At 38.2% G+C, this 18,449-nt stretch overlaps 1 long non-coding RNA gene across 1 annotated transcript in view; it reads left to right on the top strand.

Moving 5' to 3' along the window:
* LOC147914448 (uncharacterized) overlaps positions 1-18,449 on the top strand; it is an 80,929-nt gene that overhangs the window by 55,987 nt on the left and 6,493 nt on the right. The window contains exon 3 of the long non-coding RNA XR_015555328.1: positions 1,816-1,912. This is a non-coding gene — a long non-coding RNA (uncharacterized LOC147914448). The remainder of the gene's footprint in view (positions 1-1,815; positions 1,913-18,449) is intronic.

Genomic DNA, 18,449 nt, shown 5'->3' with positions numbered 1-18,449 from the left:
ATTTATGAAGGAGGTGACTTTGAATGAAAACCTGAAAAACTGGACAGCATTTGTATTTGTGGAGCTATTATGATATTGGAGGTAAAGTCCTGAGAGAATAAAGATGTTTTATCCCAGGATTCTGTCCTCAGCAAAAGGTGTGTATAGTAATGATATGATATTCGGAAAGAGAAAGTGCCATTGCTTTCTAAGAATTGGCATGAATTCTCTTCTAAATAAATAGTTGTGGTAATTGCACAGGACCTAGGGAGTTGGCTAGGACTCCTTTGGACTTGTTAGAAGAACCCAAACCAGGTGGGTTTAAAATTTTAAAAGTTCTTTCTTTCAAATTCTCTAGCTTGTCAAATAATTTTAGAAAATTGTCAGTCTAAAAAAAATTTATATAAATATATAGTTTTGGAAGAGTACACTGACCCTGTTCACATTTCCTAAAGTCTTGGCTGTCTTTAGACATCTTCATCTCCTTTCCACTGTGTTGGGCTTATAGAACACAAGCCGTTCCTTGGGGCAGAGATAGGAATTGTAACAAGTACCTGGCACCTGAGATACAATTAAATAGGAGGTGCAGTTTAATCACGCAGCCCATGCTGTGATTTATCTGCATCAGGCTTAATCATTAGAACCTTTTTAAAAAGCAGCACTCTGTGCAACTATGACATACAACTATCTACTGGGGCTTTGGGGGAAAAAATAAATAAATAAAAATTTAAAAAGCAGCACTCTATTTGAGGTCAATCTTCCTGCTTGTCAAATGTTCTAAAGTGACCATTAGTGCCTTACTCTGTATTTCCAAAAGGCATTTGGGACAGAAACAATTTATTGAGCACATTTTCTATATTAGCCACTGTGCTAACTGGGTTATTGCAATACTCCTCTCAGTAATTCTGTGAGATAGGTAATAGTTTCATCCCTTCCTCCCTGATGAAGACCCTGAGGCTTAGGCTAAGTAATTTGTGCAAGTCTCATACTCAGCAACTAGTGAGGGCAGGATGGAAACTCAGTTCTGATTTTTTTTTTCTTTTTTGCTGAGGAACATTCGCCCGGAGCTAACATCTGTGCCAATCTTCCTCTATTTTTTATGTGGGTCACTGCCACAGCATGGTCACTGACAAGTGGTGTAGGTCCATGCTTGGGATCCAAACCTGGGCTGCCCAAGCAGATCACAGAGAACTTAACCACTAGGCCACGGGGCTGGCCCCCCAGTTCTGATTTTAAAGACTGTTCTTAATTACCGTGTCTCCCAGGTTGCTTGTGGAGAAATTACTCTTGAAAAAATTACATGTACGTGCATACATATATACATTTACATATGATATGTAAGGTTTTCTTTATTTACATTCTACTATAATCTAGCTGGCTACTTCTTAAGGTATCAAAAAAACCAAGATCTTCCTATCTTGGATTGAGTTTTTTTGTGTGTGAGCTGAGCTAACATCTGTGCCAATCTTCCTCTGCTTTGTGTATGGGATGCCGCCACAGCACAGCTTGCTGAGTGGTGTGTATGTCCGCGCCCAGGATCTGAACCTGGGAACCCCAGACTGCCGAAGTGGAGCATGCAAACTTAACCACTACACCACCGAGCCGGCCCCTTGGATTGAGTTTTAAGAATCTAGACCATGCTGGTACATTTTTGCAAATGTTCAAGTCAGAATGCATTGAGAAAGTTTTGGAAATAAAAGGAAACTTCCTCTTCATTTTTGGAAGCATGCAACTAATATAACCGATTGTGACTTAACATCAGTGAAACGGTTGGACCATTGATGCTATTTATCAAATTTATTCAGTAGTTATGTTTTGCTTTATCTTCATGTATAGCTCAATTCCCTGGCAGCTCTGCTTCCCTTGAGGAACCACATCGTGTGACAGCAAGGATATGTCTTCAACAACTGTCATAACTAGGATTGAGCCCCTGGTAGGTGTGTTAACTTCAGCAAATTATTAAACCTCCTAATGCTTCAGTTTTCTCATCTTCCAGGATGGAGTAAAAATATATACCTTCCAGGGTTATTCTAGAACTGAAGCAGATTATGCATACGAAATGCTTAGCAATATATCTGGTACCTAATAATGTACTTAAAAAGTGGAAAATATTGATTTTTTTTTAACCTCAAACTTCTGTTCTATTCTTTGTAACAAGTGGCTAGTATCTACTTTCAGGGTTTCTGTGTGTGTGTGTGTGTGTGTGTGTGAGAGTGTGTGTGTGATGACTAAATAGAAATAATGTGTGTGGAGAACCTCACACCTGGTAGAATCTCAGTGAACATTGGAACCTCTCTCCTCCTATTAATTCACATTGAAAACACATTCCAGTGATCTTTATTTTCTTTTCCTTATTGGTGTGTGTATCCCTTTATTGTCTAGCACAACATGCTTGGCTTGTATGCAACTTGCAGTTTCCAAGTTTTAACTTTAAGAGTAAAGGAAGAGAAAAGCCCCCACAAAATGCAATCTCGATGGGAAGAGAATAAGCCACTTTTCAGGCAAAAAGATTATGAACTTAAAGTGTAGGTTCCTTTTCAATATTTCAGGAAAACACTTTACATACAGTTCTGGGAATGTAGCCAAAATGAGAAAGCCAAAAGTTATATCCAACAGCTATTATGAGAGGGTAAGAGGAGTCACAGATATCCAATTACTTCTATAATAAAAGTACAACAGCCTATGCCTTTCTGTCCACATCTTTGTTTTAGAAGAAAAGGCAAGGGGTGGAGGTTATGGAGTAAATCTTTAAAGCCTATTTGAAAAGCTTCTCTCTCTTTTACTCTCATTCTCTTCCACTTTATAGTGCAAGTTTAAGCTAAAATGCAAGGAGTGCCCCTACACACCAAGCATTATTCTTGTGAAATTCTCTGGAAGCAGATTTAGTAATGTACATCCATCCATTTGGTAGATTTTTTTGAATACCTATTATGTGCCAGGCGCTGTGATAGATGCTGAGAATTTAGTCAAGGAACTGGAGGAAACTTTCTACATGCCCACACACCAAATCTACCAATATTTGTGCATCTGTACCCAAATACTCTCCCTTTTCTCCCATTACAGTGAAAGAACTCCCCCAGCTCCTATTCATGGTCTATTCCTTCTCTTGGCTAGAGTGTCCCATTCTCACTCTCCTGCTCAAGGACTTCGCACTTGCGATTGTCCCCCGTCAATTTTCTTCCTTTTCTGTGAACATGCTTATCCCTTTAGTGGAATCCCACTTACAAAATGTATTCCTTTGACCTCTCTAACTACACCCTCCAACTACAGCTCCATTTCTCTAATCCCTTTGATGGCAAAATCTCTTGAAAGAGTTGTCTACACTCCACTTTCTTTCCTTCCAAGCTTTCTTGAAGCTTCTCCATTCAAGCATTCATCCCTATTATTCCACAAAGCTGCTCATATCGAGGTTATCAGGCACTGCCATATTGCCAACCCCAGCACTCCAGTCTCAGTACTCATGTTACTTAACCCAGCACAGCAATAGACCCTTGGTTTCTGGGATATGACATTCTCCTTGTTTTCCTCCTACCTCAGAGGCGAATCCCTCTCAGTCTCTTCATCTTCCCAAACACTAAATGTCGGAGTGCCTTGAAAGTCAGTCTGCAGACCTTTATTTTGTTTTCCTCATAAGTGAATCCACTCATTCCAATGATTTTAAATGCCATCTATATTCCAATAACTTCAAATATATTTATCTCCAGCCTCAAAACTCTTTCCTTAACTCCACAGTTGCATAGCCAACTGTTTACTTGACATTTCCACAGCTGAGACTTCACCCGTCTCAAACTGAACTCTTAACTTCTGCCTTCCACACTTCCTTCTCTCCAAGTATTTCTTGTTTTGATCAGTGCAACTCTAGTCTTCAAACTATTCATGCCAAAAAATTTGGAGTAATCCTTGGTTCCTTTCGTTCTCCGCCCATCCAATCTATCAGCAAGTCCAATCATCTCTACCTTCAAAATATATACAGAATCTGACCTATGTCCGTCACTTTTACAGCAATCACTGTATTCTATCATGATCTCTTCTGTTATAATCACTGTACATCACCGTGATCTTTCACTTAAACTACTGCAATAATCTCTTAACTTTACCATTGACTAACTCCTTCCAGGCTATTCTCCATACAACAGGCAAAAGCAATCCTTTTAAAATGTAAGTCAAATCCTGTCACTCTCTGCTCAAAACTCTCCAATTTTGTTCCCACCTTACCTAGGATAAAATGAAGGGCCTTGCCATATCAGTGTAGCCTTCTAGTGCTCCATAATTCTTTCAGTCTCATCTCTTCCTCCTCTCCTCCTTGTTCACCCTGCTCTAGCTACAATGCTGTTCTATGATTGCTGTTCTATGAACACGTCCAGCAGATCCCAGGATCACGGTCTTGCACTTACTGTTCCCTCTACGTGGAATGCTCTTCCTCTACTTATCATCATAGGTCTGCCTACCAGGAAGCCTTCCCTGATTACTTTTGATAAAGTAGACTTCATCCATCCCAACAACTTCTCATTGCTGCAGTTCAGGAGCACTCTTTATTCCCTTATATTGCTATAGTCTTCATAACATCACCACCTACCGTTTTTTTGCTGTTTGTCTGTTTCCCACTGCTAGAATGCCAGTTCACTGCTGTATCCCAGTGCCTAGAAATGATGCTTGGCACCTCGTACATGCTTGGTAAATATTTCTGAATACTGAAGAATACTAACATGGCTTCTGCCCTCACAGAGTTTACACTGTAGTGGGTGCTAAAGACAAATGCAAGTAAGCAGACAAATGAAACAGCATACAAATTTTGAGAAGTCATTTTGATAAGTATTTTAAGAGCATTGCCTAAGACATTGAGATGGAGATTAATAGGGACAACAATTTAGTTAGATTGGTTAGGGAGGCTTTTCTGAGGACGTGGCAATTCATGATTGGGAAATTCCAGCTTGGGATGCATAACAGTTATGAATCCTGGCCCATCTCAAGGAGTTTGTAGCCAGTCTTCATGTTTTGCATCTTTTTGAGAAGGAGGATTTATGTGAAATTTAGGTTAGAAGTAGAATTGAAATCCTTCATTCCAACCTCATCTGGGATCAGGATAGTAATAGACATTCATTAAGAATATCTCTGAGATTAGAAATTAACTAGCTTTTTAAAAGAACAATATCAATGGCAATATTAATAGTAGCCACAGTTTATTGAGCACCTAGTATGAGTCTGGCAGCTTACAAAGAGCTTCAACTATGGTACCTCATTATATTATTATAGCAATTATGTGAGAGAATTCATTTAACATGCTTAGCACAAGTGCCCAGCATATATGGAGTGCTTAATTGATCATAGCTTTTAATAGTAATAATAATATCAACTATCATTTCAGTATTATCAGCCCCATATTACAAATGAGAAAACTGATGTTTAAAAATGATTGCAGAAGAGCCCCAAAAGTTATACATTTTAAAGTGTCAGATCTCAGATTAAAATCAGATTTTCTTTTTTTTTGCTTGAGGAAGATTTGTCCCGAGCTAACATCTGTGCCGGTCTTCCTCTATTGTATATGTGGGTTGCCACCACAGCATGGCAGCCCGTGAATGGTGTAGGTCCACGCCTAGGAACCGAACATGAGCTGCTGAAGTAGAGCACGCCAAACTTAACCACTAGGCCACAGCGCTGGCCCCATGGTATGCTTTTTAATATGTATTTGTGAACTATCTTTCCCTTCTTTACATAATGATTTTATTTCTCTACTATCTTTCCTTTCTTTACCTAATGGTTTAATATGATTGATACAAAATAAACTCAACCAGGCTTCTTTTCAGGAATTTGCTAACTGGTTGACTTTCTTAAGTCAACCACGGCTGACATCTTTCCTTTCATCCCTTTCTCCTTCCTTCGTTCCTTCCTGCCTTCCATTTTACTTGATTGCATTATTGCCCTGCATCTGTTTCTCGTCCCCCATGTCCATACTTCAACCTTCTTTGCACTTTCAGAAATGATTATTCAGTACCCTCCACAGGAGCACATCTCCATCCTTTTCCAGCTGCCACGCTGTCTTGCAACTTGTTTCACCCTGGGTCTCTGTGCACACGTGCCAACCTCCGCTGGCAGCTCTTTTGGGCCGTTTGGTGCCAGCCTCCTCCTAATGCATGTGGGGCCCAGGGTGTGACCGTGAGCTATTTCCAGCTGCCTCCTCTACTCCTGGGGCTTGCCAAAGTTTGCTTCAGACCAGCCAAATCTCTAATCTTCAGAAAATTACTTGATGACTGCAGATGGATCTTTATCCCTCATGAGCTGCGTCCTTTCTGAACCACCACCAACTAAGCACAGCCCTGCAGAGAAATTAAGCTGTGAAATGCCTATGAAGAATCTAGTAAGTGTTTCAGAATTGTAATTGCAGCTATAAAAGGCAAGCACAACTGTTTATGAAATATATGGCTTAGTAGGTTCTACCTTTGCAACCAAAAAACCAAAAATCTCTTTTCCCTTTGTCTCTATGCTAATATGGAGGGGCAAGAGTGCATTCCGGGTTCATGTTACCTTTAAGAAGAGTCAGTGGTGTAATTGGCCAACACTGAATTTTACCCAGTCTACTCAACCTCAGGGTAGCAGTACTATAGGATAGCAGATGAGATAGCTTTGGAGTCAGAAGAAAGACTTAGGGCTGAAGCCCAGTACCTTCATAAACTAGCTGTGATATCTTGAGAAGCTACTTAAATTTCTCTATCCAGGTTTTCTCATCTATAAAAAGGGAGAGAGTAATTCCTACTTTGTAATGCTGTTATAAGAATTAATCGAGGGAGTAAATATGTAGTGTGAATGAATCTAGACTTATAAATCCAGAGGTGGGAAGCAAACAAGCTTTCTTCATTTTCTTTAACTCATAATTTGTGACTCTGAATCCTCTTCTATTGGGTAATAGAGATACAAAGATAAAAACTCAATTTAATTTGTACCTGAAATTTTATTCTCACTTTCTTTGGGGAGCAATATCCACTGTTTGAGGATATCATACAGTGGTAAGATTTTGGCTGTTAGGTCTTGATGAGAGAGAGTCTTGTCTGAGGTCCTAAGTTAACCCAGATGGCCTTGGAGATATCCACCACATCAGCGTGCGTGGGCCCTTCAGACCCCAGAGCTCTCTAATTCTCTCTGCATTGCCCGGCTTGAGTACAGGGTATTTGGTAAAATTCTTTAGAGGCCCGTATTCTAGGGGCCCCTTTCTCCGGTCCTGATGCCTTTGTTGTGGAACACTAGGGGATAATTTTTCTCTGCTCTCAGGAACCATAGAATTTTCTCTCTTCCTTTGCTTCTTACTCAAGCCAAAGAAAATCTTTTAGTAATATAGATATGGGGAGTACGCTGCTTCTTCTAGATATTTAGTCTTTACATACAAATAACTTTTTCCCATGTTTCTCTCAGGAGCATCCCATATTAATCACTTGGTAGTTGTGGAAATTCTGAACACAAATCACTCTTACCCAAACTACTTTGAAGAAAGCAAACAGAAATTCTGTCCTCAGCCTCAAATGAAGGTTGGGAGGAGCAGACATTAGAAGGGGCAAAATCCAAGGAAAGAAAACATCTAAATATTTTAAATGATTATCCTGCATTGTGTGTAAAATCATTGTCACAAGGACTGGGCCACAGTAGGTGCTCAAGAAGTTGGAGTTATTACTGACATTTAAAATTGATTCTCTAATACTGCTCTTTTCTTCACAGAAACTGCATTTTCCAACATTTCTCTTCTGGAATGTCTTTTGATTTGGGGCAATCATTTTGAGATGGCTGGCTGGAGTCAGAAGAGAAGTCTGTGACTATGGAACTGAACAAACTAAATTAGTACAAGATGATAGGGGGTGGACAGGGATGCAACTCAATAGCTAGGTCTCCTGTGTACCATGGAGTCCAGCCACCATCAGGACACTCACAGTATCTCAGAAGCCACCAGAGGCAAGGTCACTTTCCAAGAGAAACATAAGCCCCCCATATAATCACCTGCTAGTATATTTTTGCTTGCTAAGCCTAATTAGTTTGTGAAGGAGTGCTAATGAGGATGGCATTTACTTGTCTGGACAGGCTAAGGATGAAGGGGTCAAGGATAGGAAGGTGATGTCAGAGAATGAAGATGTCTTAGGAGCCAGACTGTTATGTTTTGTGGAGAGCAGCAGCCAAAGTTCTGCAGAGCACAGAAAGCATGACTGTCTCCTCTGGGAAGTAGTAACAACTCAGATTTGTGTAGCACGTTTCACGTTTGTAACATTTTTATATACCTTAATTTTCTCTTATGCCTTCACAACAGTGGTCTAAAAGTATATAGGTGGTTCTTATAATTTTTACCTTATAGATGAAAAAAACTGAAGCTCAGAGGAACTTACCTGAGCTCAAACAGATAAGAAGCAGTCCAGACCTCAAAAGAAGAGTGCTTTTTCTATGATATTCCATAGTCTCCTAAAATGCAAGGAAAAGATCCCTCTGCCTCTGGGTTTTGATCTGCAGTCTTAAGGTTGACAGGAGCTTCGTATGCAATGTTGCCTACTTAGAATTACTCCCTGATGAGACTTCTGAGTTTCTGTTATGGGACAATGCTTTAAGGAATTCTAAAAATTCAGATAAAAGGCCTTGTTTGATTCTTTAAGGTTGTTTGATATTTGGATCAATTTGTATGCCTGACCATAGCTGTCTATTTTTTACCATTTCATCTTTTTCCCATGCATAGACTAGTATCTTAACCTTGTTAGGTTTTGTTATTTATATTCTATTTTGCATAATACTTTTAAATGAGAATCAGAAAGCATGGAGAATAAAATGGTGTAGTTTTAAAAATGAGCCTTGCCACAAGCAAGAGCAACTGTCTGGATTCTGACTTTACTTTCTATCCTCCTCATTAAGCTCCTCAAAGACCCTTAAGGAATCTCAGAGCAGATTTCCCGTTTAATTGCCATTCAATACCTTGATCCTAAACTGAGTTGGCTAGGATATCCTAATAGTCCAACATAAAAAAAAAAATAGTCACTGAAGATGGTATGCTAGGTTAGCCACAGACATCTTTTTTAATTCTAAAAGATGCTCTGGAAAAGCAATGCAGCAATATAGATTCTCATTTCTAGAGTGTAGACAAGACTGGTTAGTGACCTTGGGATCAGACCTCTTCCTAACCCTGGGAGAGAGCTATATCTAACAAGTTGTCTGTAAACTGGACTCAGAAAATTCAGTTTGCTCTTCTACCTCTAACCGACACCCCATAATTCCTGAGAAGTGATAAAGTGAAATGATAAAGTCACTCTATTAATGAGAGATACCCAACATCTTTACTTTCTTATGACTCTGATTCTGCCTTTGATCTTTGCACTTGGGGTTTGAAACTTGCACCTCTCCCACCTAACTTGGACCTGTCCCTCCATCTCCTCCTCTCCGGATCACCTGAGGTAGCGTGATTTACGTTAGCACAAATGCCTTGGGATGCTGTTTCTGATTCTGGCTAGTTGGCTGGTACTCAGTTCACCTGCTCTGAGGATGAGCAGTGAGAAACACCTCACTCACAGATCAACCCTACAGTGGGCTGAAGTAGCAGGTATAAAATGCTTCACCTTCAGCTGGTACCATCTGTGGAGAAAACCCTAATGGAAATCCCCGTGTAGGATCATTTCTAAAAGGTGAAAGATAGAACAGCACTGGCTACAATAGTGTTGGAATCAAAGCATTCCCCGAAACGGGAGGATAAGCAAAGTGAGATTTTATATGGATATATTGCTTTTGTTCAATTAAATCACAGGCCTTGAGCTGTCTTCTCAGTCTTATATCAGGAAATATGGGCCTTATTTTATTATTTTTTTTGCTGCTTTGGCTGGTTTCTTTTGCTCAATTATAGCTGTAATTCAATCACATATGTTGCAGAATTATTGAGATTATTCATTGTTATACTCTTCCTCAGTGTGGTTAATAACTTGTTCATATGCCACCGAGTCCCAATGTTAGAGTGAATTTATATCTGCTATTGCAAAGCAAGGCAGGGAATGAAGAGGGCAGGGTTTGTTCATCTCATATTCTTTAACCACAGAAACAGTTCCGCTGGAGGAGTCACAAAACATAGAGGCATTTATCTAAGTACCTACTCATTACATTTTTTTAAACTTAAATACTCAATACAACAAATACTCTATGTTGATTTGTTTCTACACTGTGACATAGTAATAATGAGAGGTCAGGCTGTTTGGTTTGGTAATTGATGAAATCCTACCAATCATTTTATAGAACCATAATTATTACTTGTTCTTCGGCTAAGGAAGGATGGTTTATTATGAAACATTTTTGCTTTTCAGTTAAAATGTAAACTTTGAACTGTCTTACAAGGATAGTCTCTACCATTGTGAACATCCTGACATAGAAGGATGCTTCAGAGACCATCAGTTGGTCTCTTTTTTTGTCTTACAGTTACACCAAAACCTTGAGGAATGCTTTGATTATACAACATTATTTCTGTTTTCAACTCATATGTAATTTGATTGCCCATCCATTATCCCTGGAGACGCTGTATCATTCTGTTTGCTGTCATTGGATCAAGATATTGCATATCCTCTTAGAATTACACACTTAATGTTAACCTCTTGTGTATCCAAATAATCTTGAGTACTTACAATACAGAGTCCCCGAGCCTAGAAATTTACATTTTAATGAACACACCAGAAAATTTTGATGTAAATTTGAAAACCCACTAGTTAAAACTATTTGTATATGACCCCAAAGGTGCATGACATATTGTAATGTATAATTTGTCACTTTACTGAGTTACTAATTAGAATCATGGGCCCTGGATTTAGAGAGTGTGTCCTTAGTGAGGGAGGGACTGTGACTACTCTCTCTGTGTCAGAGTGGCATTTTCTTTTTACACATGAACTCTTGAGAAGCCTTGCTTTACTTCATTTTATGGGTCAGTTATATGCTTTCCTAATGTTTGAGAAGTTCTCAGGACCCTCATGAATATCAAGATTCTCCTATTTTTGTACCCCAACCTTAAAATGCCTTTAAAAATTGTTTTGGCTATTTTTTTTCCTGGTTTCTCCTTAACAGCCTGCACATTCCCGACAGAGGTTGCAGCATATGTGTGGCATGGTTACATGCACGTACAGAAAGGGCTCACACCTATGATTCCACAATGAGTTATTATTCCATACGTAAGCCAATAACACCTTTCCATTATTGCTAATGTCACTTTATTGTTCTCATTCAATTTACTGTCCATTGTGATGACTAATCTTTTTTTCTTTCTTGCAACTTCCCAATTATGTCTCTCCAACTGAATAGGTTTATATTCTAAATCAATTTTTATACACTACTTTACATTTTTCAAGTTCGTCTCATCTTGTTATTTCTTGCCCCTAAGTCTAATCTTTCTTTTTCCTTTTATGTGATGTTATATTGCTCTGTTCTTCTTGGTACTGGTAACAGTTCTAATTTAGTATGTCTTGTGATTTAAACAATTTCTCTCTATCTCTTCATGCAGATCACTATTAACTGTTTAAAAATAGGATAGATTAATTTTTGCCTCCATCACTTCTCCAGTCACTACATTTTCCAAGTCATTGCTGCTCTAAGTTTCTAGTCCTTCCTATGCATTATCCTATGGAACATACTTTTATACTAACAATGCACAGAATGTTAATTTCCAAGGTAGAACTAACTAGTTAAATCAGATCCAGCATATTTCCTTAAGTTCTTAGGTTTAATACACACCTAAGGACACCGGTTAACTTGTCCATATTTGCCTACGTATAAAATTTATGGTTCATTTGTTAACACAGTCCTTGAGTGAGATTTTTTAAATGCTTTGTGTATATGGATGTGTGTGTGTCTGTGTGTGTGTGTGTAATACCTTTATTGATTCCCCCACTCAATGCTAATTGCCGTTATCATTCTTGTCCTTTTTAGAAAAGGTCATGTCAACAAATAATAGTCCTTGGAAAACAAACATCATAGTGCCTGATAGGGATGATCTATGCCCAAATGTAGCAGCTACTTGACTAGTTCCAAAATAACTGCTGTTCTAACGGAGCTGTCGTTGGCCTGGGATCAGAGGTACAGGCCTGCTTCCATTTATTTGATGTAGGTGTGAAATCATAGACATCTACAAAGTGTAAACAGTTATGGCTTCATGGGCAGTAAGTACATGACGTGCAATATACAAAAAGTCCAATGTTTAATGAAGAATAGAATTCTTCTTTTTTCATTTATCCTGTTTCTGATTAATTGACAAATATAAAAATGTCTCTATTGCCAAATCAATCCAACGCGACAAACGTTTAGAGTACCTACTAGGTACAGAGCATTATGCTAGGTCAGGAGTAATAACAAATATTGTTTATATTAAAGATCACACAGAATCTTAAGTTTTTCCTAAGCAATGTATACCCTCATTAAAATTTTTACATGATAAGTTATAAAATGTTACCATTTCTTCATCTACATGGACTGACTCACTGAATACTTCAATATTGGCTCCTCATTTTTTTATGAGTGCTTGGAACATGCTATACTATCACTTCCACAATATTCTATTGGTCGTGTGGGTGCCAGCCCTCATTCGGGGTAGGAGGGACTATACAAGTGTGTAATATAAGTGGGTTCTTTGAGGGAGATTGTGGAGGCTGCCTACCACAAACTGCATCCATATACTCAGAAAATTATCCACACCATCAAGCTTTCCACACATGTGACATCTCCACCTGGCAGAAGAAAATGCAGAGGGGCAGTCCGCAAGGGCCAAACTCTTCTTGGTTACATGGACTCTTACTCCCTCTCAGTAAGGATTTCTTGGAAGAACCAGGACACGTGGCAGTCAGGGCATAATGACAACCTACAGTGCTACTTTCACACTTATGGTTACCTTTTCTCTCTCTCTTCTTCTGACTCCAATCAATGCTTAGCTGTCCCTCACCTCTTCTTGTCCTCCATATCTAGTCCATCAACAAATTTAAGCCAGTAAACCTACTTCATAACTCTTGAATCTACTTCTTTCCATTTTCATTATCACTCTAGTTTAAGCTCCCACATATCTTTACTGATACTGCAGAAGCCTCATCATTCTTCTCCCAGTATCAACTTTTATCTCCCTCCAGTACATTTTTTAGGAGAGTTAGCATTTAAAAGTGCAATTTCAATAATGTCTTCCCTACATAAAGTCCTTCAATAACTAATATAAAGAAGAAAATCTTTGGTAGGACCTACATGCTTTAAATTATCTGGCTGCTTTCTTCACTTTCAACATCATATTTTGTCTCTGTGCCCCCCTTTTTCTGTATTCCAACCCAATTGTCTCTCATGTGGTTACTCAAATTTTCCCATGTTCTTTCCTATCTTGAGGCCTCAGTATAAAATGTTCTCTCCCCTCTCATTCACCTAGTTAACCGCTCTCCATCTCTCAGATATCAGCCAATTTGTCTCCTTCTCGTGGGAGTCTTTCTGATCTTTGGACTTATTCAGCTTGTTCAGAAATATTTTCTCAACATTTACTGTACTTTTTCTTCATAGGACTCACTATAGTTTCTAATTACATATTTGTGTGATTTTATTTGATTAATGTTTTTTTTCCTACACTAGGACTATAAGCTCCGTGAAGTCAGGTACATGTCTATTTTTGTTTTTTTATTGAATCTCCAGTATACATAGTAGGTGCTTCAAAATACTGAACAAATGAACTCAATTAATTTTCTTCTCTTGGAAGGAAAGTAAACCTGTCACTGTAGAACTGTGAGGTTTTTTCCTCATTTATAAATTCTCATGATTGTGAATCATGAAAAGGCCCTTTCTTTGGCTTGGCTTCATGCATCAGATAAGAAATATACCCTTAGGGAAACAATTAGGAGCAAATCAAAGCTAATTGATGTACAAAGTATTATCATGGTGAATCTCCACAACAATTTTCAGCTTGTCTCATTCCTTTTTGGATAGTACCTTTTCATCTATTCTTTTCAGAATGAGAACTATTTATGATTTCCCCCTTTTTTGTCTAAAGAAGTGCAGAGATGGTGCTATAAGAGATTGAATTATGTTGTTAGAAGGCAAACTACCTACATATTTATCTTTTGGTTCAGATTAAAACAACTTCTTTTTATTAATGCTGGTGTGTCAAATTTCTATTATATCCCAGCCACTATTCTACGAATTTCATCTCAGATACCTCAATAAATGTCATGGGAAATCTTTGAGAATGTTATCAAATATTTCTATGATAAAGATAAAGAAAGTAAGACTCAGTGAAGTTAGGTAACTTCCTTAAGGTCACTCTAGTTTAATGTAGGATATAGGATTGAAACCTCTCTCTCTCTGACTTGAAAACGAGAGCCAGAAAAGACACTCTTTAAATATGGTTCAATTCAGAACCTCTGGGGAACAGGTGGGCTGCCCTTGTGGAGATCATCACTCTAGCTCAGAATATTAGGGGCTCATGATGGGCTTCTGCTTCCTTCTCTGGTCTGTTTTTAGCCTATTGTAATTTATTTATGACATAAGCTTAGTGTTTGTTTGCTTATGCCAGGTGTTGGCATCTCAGTAATTGATGAATTTTATTCCATGTCCACTCAAAGACTACTGGGAAATGCAAAGAGGAAACTTCAAGTAACTTTATTCTACTGGTCGATATAGCATTGAACAGTCAATGTAACTTCCAGGAGCTACATAGAGAGCTGAAAATCTTACCTTTTCTCTTTTCGTGAAGCTCTCACATCAAGATATACAGAACCTATCAAAAGGTTCTATCCTGGCCACATCCATCTCTCCACAACATTCTCAGCCTCTTGTGCACTAACAAGTGCTAGAGTTCCATGCCAGGACTCTGGTGTGAATTTCCTTTGCCTCCCTGGCTTTACCCAAAGCCCCACTGCCGAAGTGTTCTCATCTTGCAATCTCACTCACTTGAGTTCTCCATTTTAAATGATTAGCTTTGCATCCCTCTTCCCCACCCATATTCTCTGTTTCAAATCATCCTCTTCAAATGGTGAGAACACTGGGGCATTACTTCCAGGTCCCAAGGAATTTCTCAGCCATTTCTTCATTACTGAAGTCTCTAAGTATTCTTAAATCTTTTACACCTGTTCATTCAACTGTTCTTTTTCCGTTGCGAAGAACTGAATGTGTTTAACTTATATGACATTGTGGAAAGGGATTGCACCTGTATTCATGATCCCAAGACTTCATAGATGTTTCTCCCCTAACAAGCTTATAATGGGAGACGGAGAAATGTCACTTCGCTTCTCCAGTCTCACAGTTTCTTTATGAGTAAATCAAATGGCCTGAATCATGAAAGATTCCTTTTACCCCTAATAACTCTGCTTTCTCTCTTTTCTCAGTGACTCAGTTCACACATCTCACAGCTACTAGGCAACCACGAGAAATAGCTAACAGAGTTTTTTAAATGACAAAAAAAACCCCACGAAACCTCTCGACTTCATGGATGTGGCACAAAGAGAATTTTCATAGCCTCCAGCAATGCTTCTTGTTGTAGTTGAAATTCTGGCACCATGCTTTTTCAGGGAATCATACTAAAGAATAAAATAAAGGACTTTTTCTAAACCCAGTAATCCACAGGATAAGTGTCTAGTTAGCCTCAAGTGCAGAAAGAGGTGTCTAATGTGGCTGTACCCATGTAGAGTATAAGAACTTTGACAAAATTAATGAAAATTAACTTTCGTTTGGCATGGATATCCGTGGCAGATATTCATTTGCCATTTTGCAGGAAGCTAAAAAAAAGTCAAATCAAAGAATTTTTTACTTTTTCCCTGTGTGAGCCTGCAAAACTCAACAGTAGCAACAGATCAAGCTGCCATTCCACACTTCACTTCTCTCACCTAGCAAGAAGAGAGGGGCCCGGAGAAAAGACATGAATCTCAGAGTCCTACGTTTCTCGATTCAGATCCTGTCTGTGCTAACTGGTATCTATGACCCTGGAAAATTAAAGCACTTCTTTATCCTTAGTTTCCTTATCTGACTCTCTTTCAAGGTGGTTACATGACTCAAGTTAGATAGGTACACATGTTACCATAATCACATACTTATCTGCCCATTTTTCTTTCAAGTCTCCTAATTCCATGAAAGAAAGGATAATTATCGTCTATCTTTTCAATGTCGTACTTGAAGGGTCTTTTGCAGTGGCTGGAAATAGTATGTGCCCAATACATATTTGTTGAATGATTAATATTTTAAAGAGCTTAACATGGTATCTGGTGCTTAGTAGATATTTGAAAAATGAGAATTCGTTTTTTCTTTTTGTATCCTTCCCTTGCAACTAAACTCTGTTCAGAAAATCCAAATTATATCCAAATTGGGCATACCAGTTATTTTCCTGCTGTCTTAATTCAAACCCACATCTCTAGACTGCTTTGTGATGATGGGGCTGGAACCCTGCAAACTACATTTCTTAGACTTCCTTGCCAAATGGCTTCTGATAGGTTCCATCAATAAGAGCACTAGAGGGAGATTGAAAGGCAGGAGGAGGGCAGAAGGGACCTTCTCTCTGTTCTTTTGCTCTTGTCAGCAATGCTTCAGCAGAAGTTGTTACCTTCAGGTTCTTGCAGGAATCCCAGAGCTAACCCCAGCATGTCCTCCCGGAGGTCGCAGAAGCAGGCAGGTGTTACCTCTTCCTCAGAGGCCTGAGCATCAGTTACGTCTATAGAGTTTCTTCTTTGAGCTTCTAAATTTCAACAATTTCGCATCTTCCTTTTTCTTTGTCAAGCAATATAGATGATAGCTATTTTTTGCAATTATCATCTCTGGTTTTACTCAGTGTTTCTTTGAGGCTTGTTCAGCTTTTCAACACCTGTGTAACCAATTCCTTATATTAAATTTCTCTCTGTTGAAATGCCTGGTAAGGTTTTAGTTTTCCTGAATGGACCCTGACTGATACAATACAGTCAGCAATACAATACTTGCTTTTCCTAAGCATGTCCACTTCTATGTCAAATTATTCTTTCATCTGTCTGAAGTATTCTTTCTTAAATAACTCTGTCAAGATTATAGAACCAAACATCAAATATGTATACTTTATATATATAACTTATAAATAATTAAAATATCTAAATAAAATATGTATATTTTATATACATAAAATTTCGCAATGTTCGCAGAATAAGTGCTCAATAAAATTTAATTATTTTCATTAAATTGATAATTTATTTATTCAAAAATACATATTGAATTTTGCCTATATGTCTGGCAACTGTGTTATACTTGGAAATATAAAAATGAACAGGTACAGCCTCTGTCCACAAGGAAGTGAGAGCCTAGAGGGAGAGAGAAAAAATATCTTATCAAATCACTTTACCACACTTAGTAAAGTGTTACCAAATTTTACCACAGTGAAATTTACTTACCACAGTAAAATAAGAGTTTACAGATGTATGTACAGAGTGCTAAGGAGGTACAGAGTGAAATTAGCAGAAAATTAGCAGAATCTTGGTGATAAGGAAGAAATTTTTATTAAAAATTTCAAAGGACTGACTGGAAAATGGCTAAAAGATCTTAAAGTTAAATGGAATGGAATTTACAACAAATATGGAAGTATACACATGATAGTAGAGATGGATTTCTTAAATAATATTTTTATCATTTTGCCTTGGGAAAAGGAGAAATAATCATCAATTAAGTTAAAGTGTTGAGACTTGGAATGTTTCCTTTAAATGAAGAAAGTAGATAAACTCTCATTCTCTTTAGCAAATGCTTCCTTGTTTTGCTTCAGATCTTATAAACTCTGCTTCACTAAGTAAGATTTAGATATTTCTTTTAATAATAAACCAGTCTTAGGAATGAATAAACTAACCCTAAGTGAGTTATGACTTCTGTGCCATCTTTGGATGAGAAGGACCAATGGCAAGAATAGCCTCTTTATGAAAGAGAAACACAACAAAAGCTCTATAAACCTATTGATCAATAATCATAGGACTGGCTTGAAGAAGGTATGTCCTACATTTTAATTCATGCTCTGAAAGTCAGCTCAGCTCCTTGGACTCATCCCCCTGAACAAGCGATGAGAGGCAGAGGCTAAACAGTAGTCAGGATGTTATCCTAGAGAAGTCACTAATATCCTTTTTAAGTGGAGTCTCCCACACTATAGGATATCTTGATTGTGGTTCTGAGACAGAAGATTAGACAATACAAGTGGTGGGTGCTATTACTTTCTACTTTCCCATTGAGTCTCCTAATAAATAAGCCTCCACTTTTAAACACCTGAATATGATGAGTAACAAATTTGGCTTACCCATACCAATTGGTTAAGGGTACAAGAAACAATTTTCTTTCTACTGCTAAAACCATTAACTCACATGAGCTCAGCTTTTCGTCTGAGAATATACACTATTACATGTAATTCGGAGAGACTTAGGTCTGGTGTCTTAAGCTCTACCAAAAGCAAGTGATGATAAATTAACACTGTAACACCTCTCCCCTTTCACCAATACTTAAGACTTGGTTCCAGGATTAGCAGTGAAACTTGGAAAAAG

This window comes from Ceratotherium simum, chromosome 20, assembly GCF_057802395.1.
Source record: "Ceratotherium simum simum isolate JZ-2026a chromosome 20, ASM5780239v1, whole genome shotgun sequence".
NCBI lineage: Eukaryota > Metazoa > Chordata > Mammalia > Perissodactyla > Rhinocerotidae > Ceratotherium > Ceratotherium simum.
This window is presented reverse-complemented; position numbering and strand designations above follow the sequence as displayed.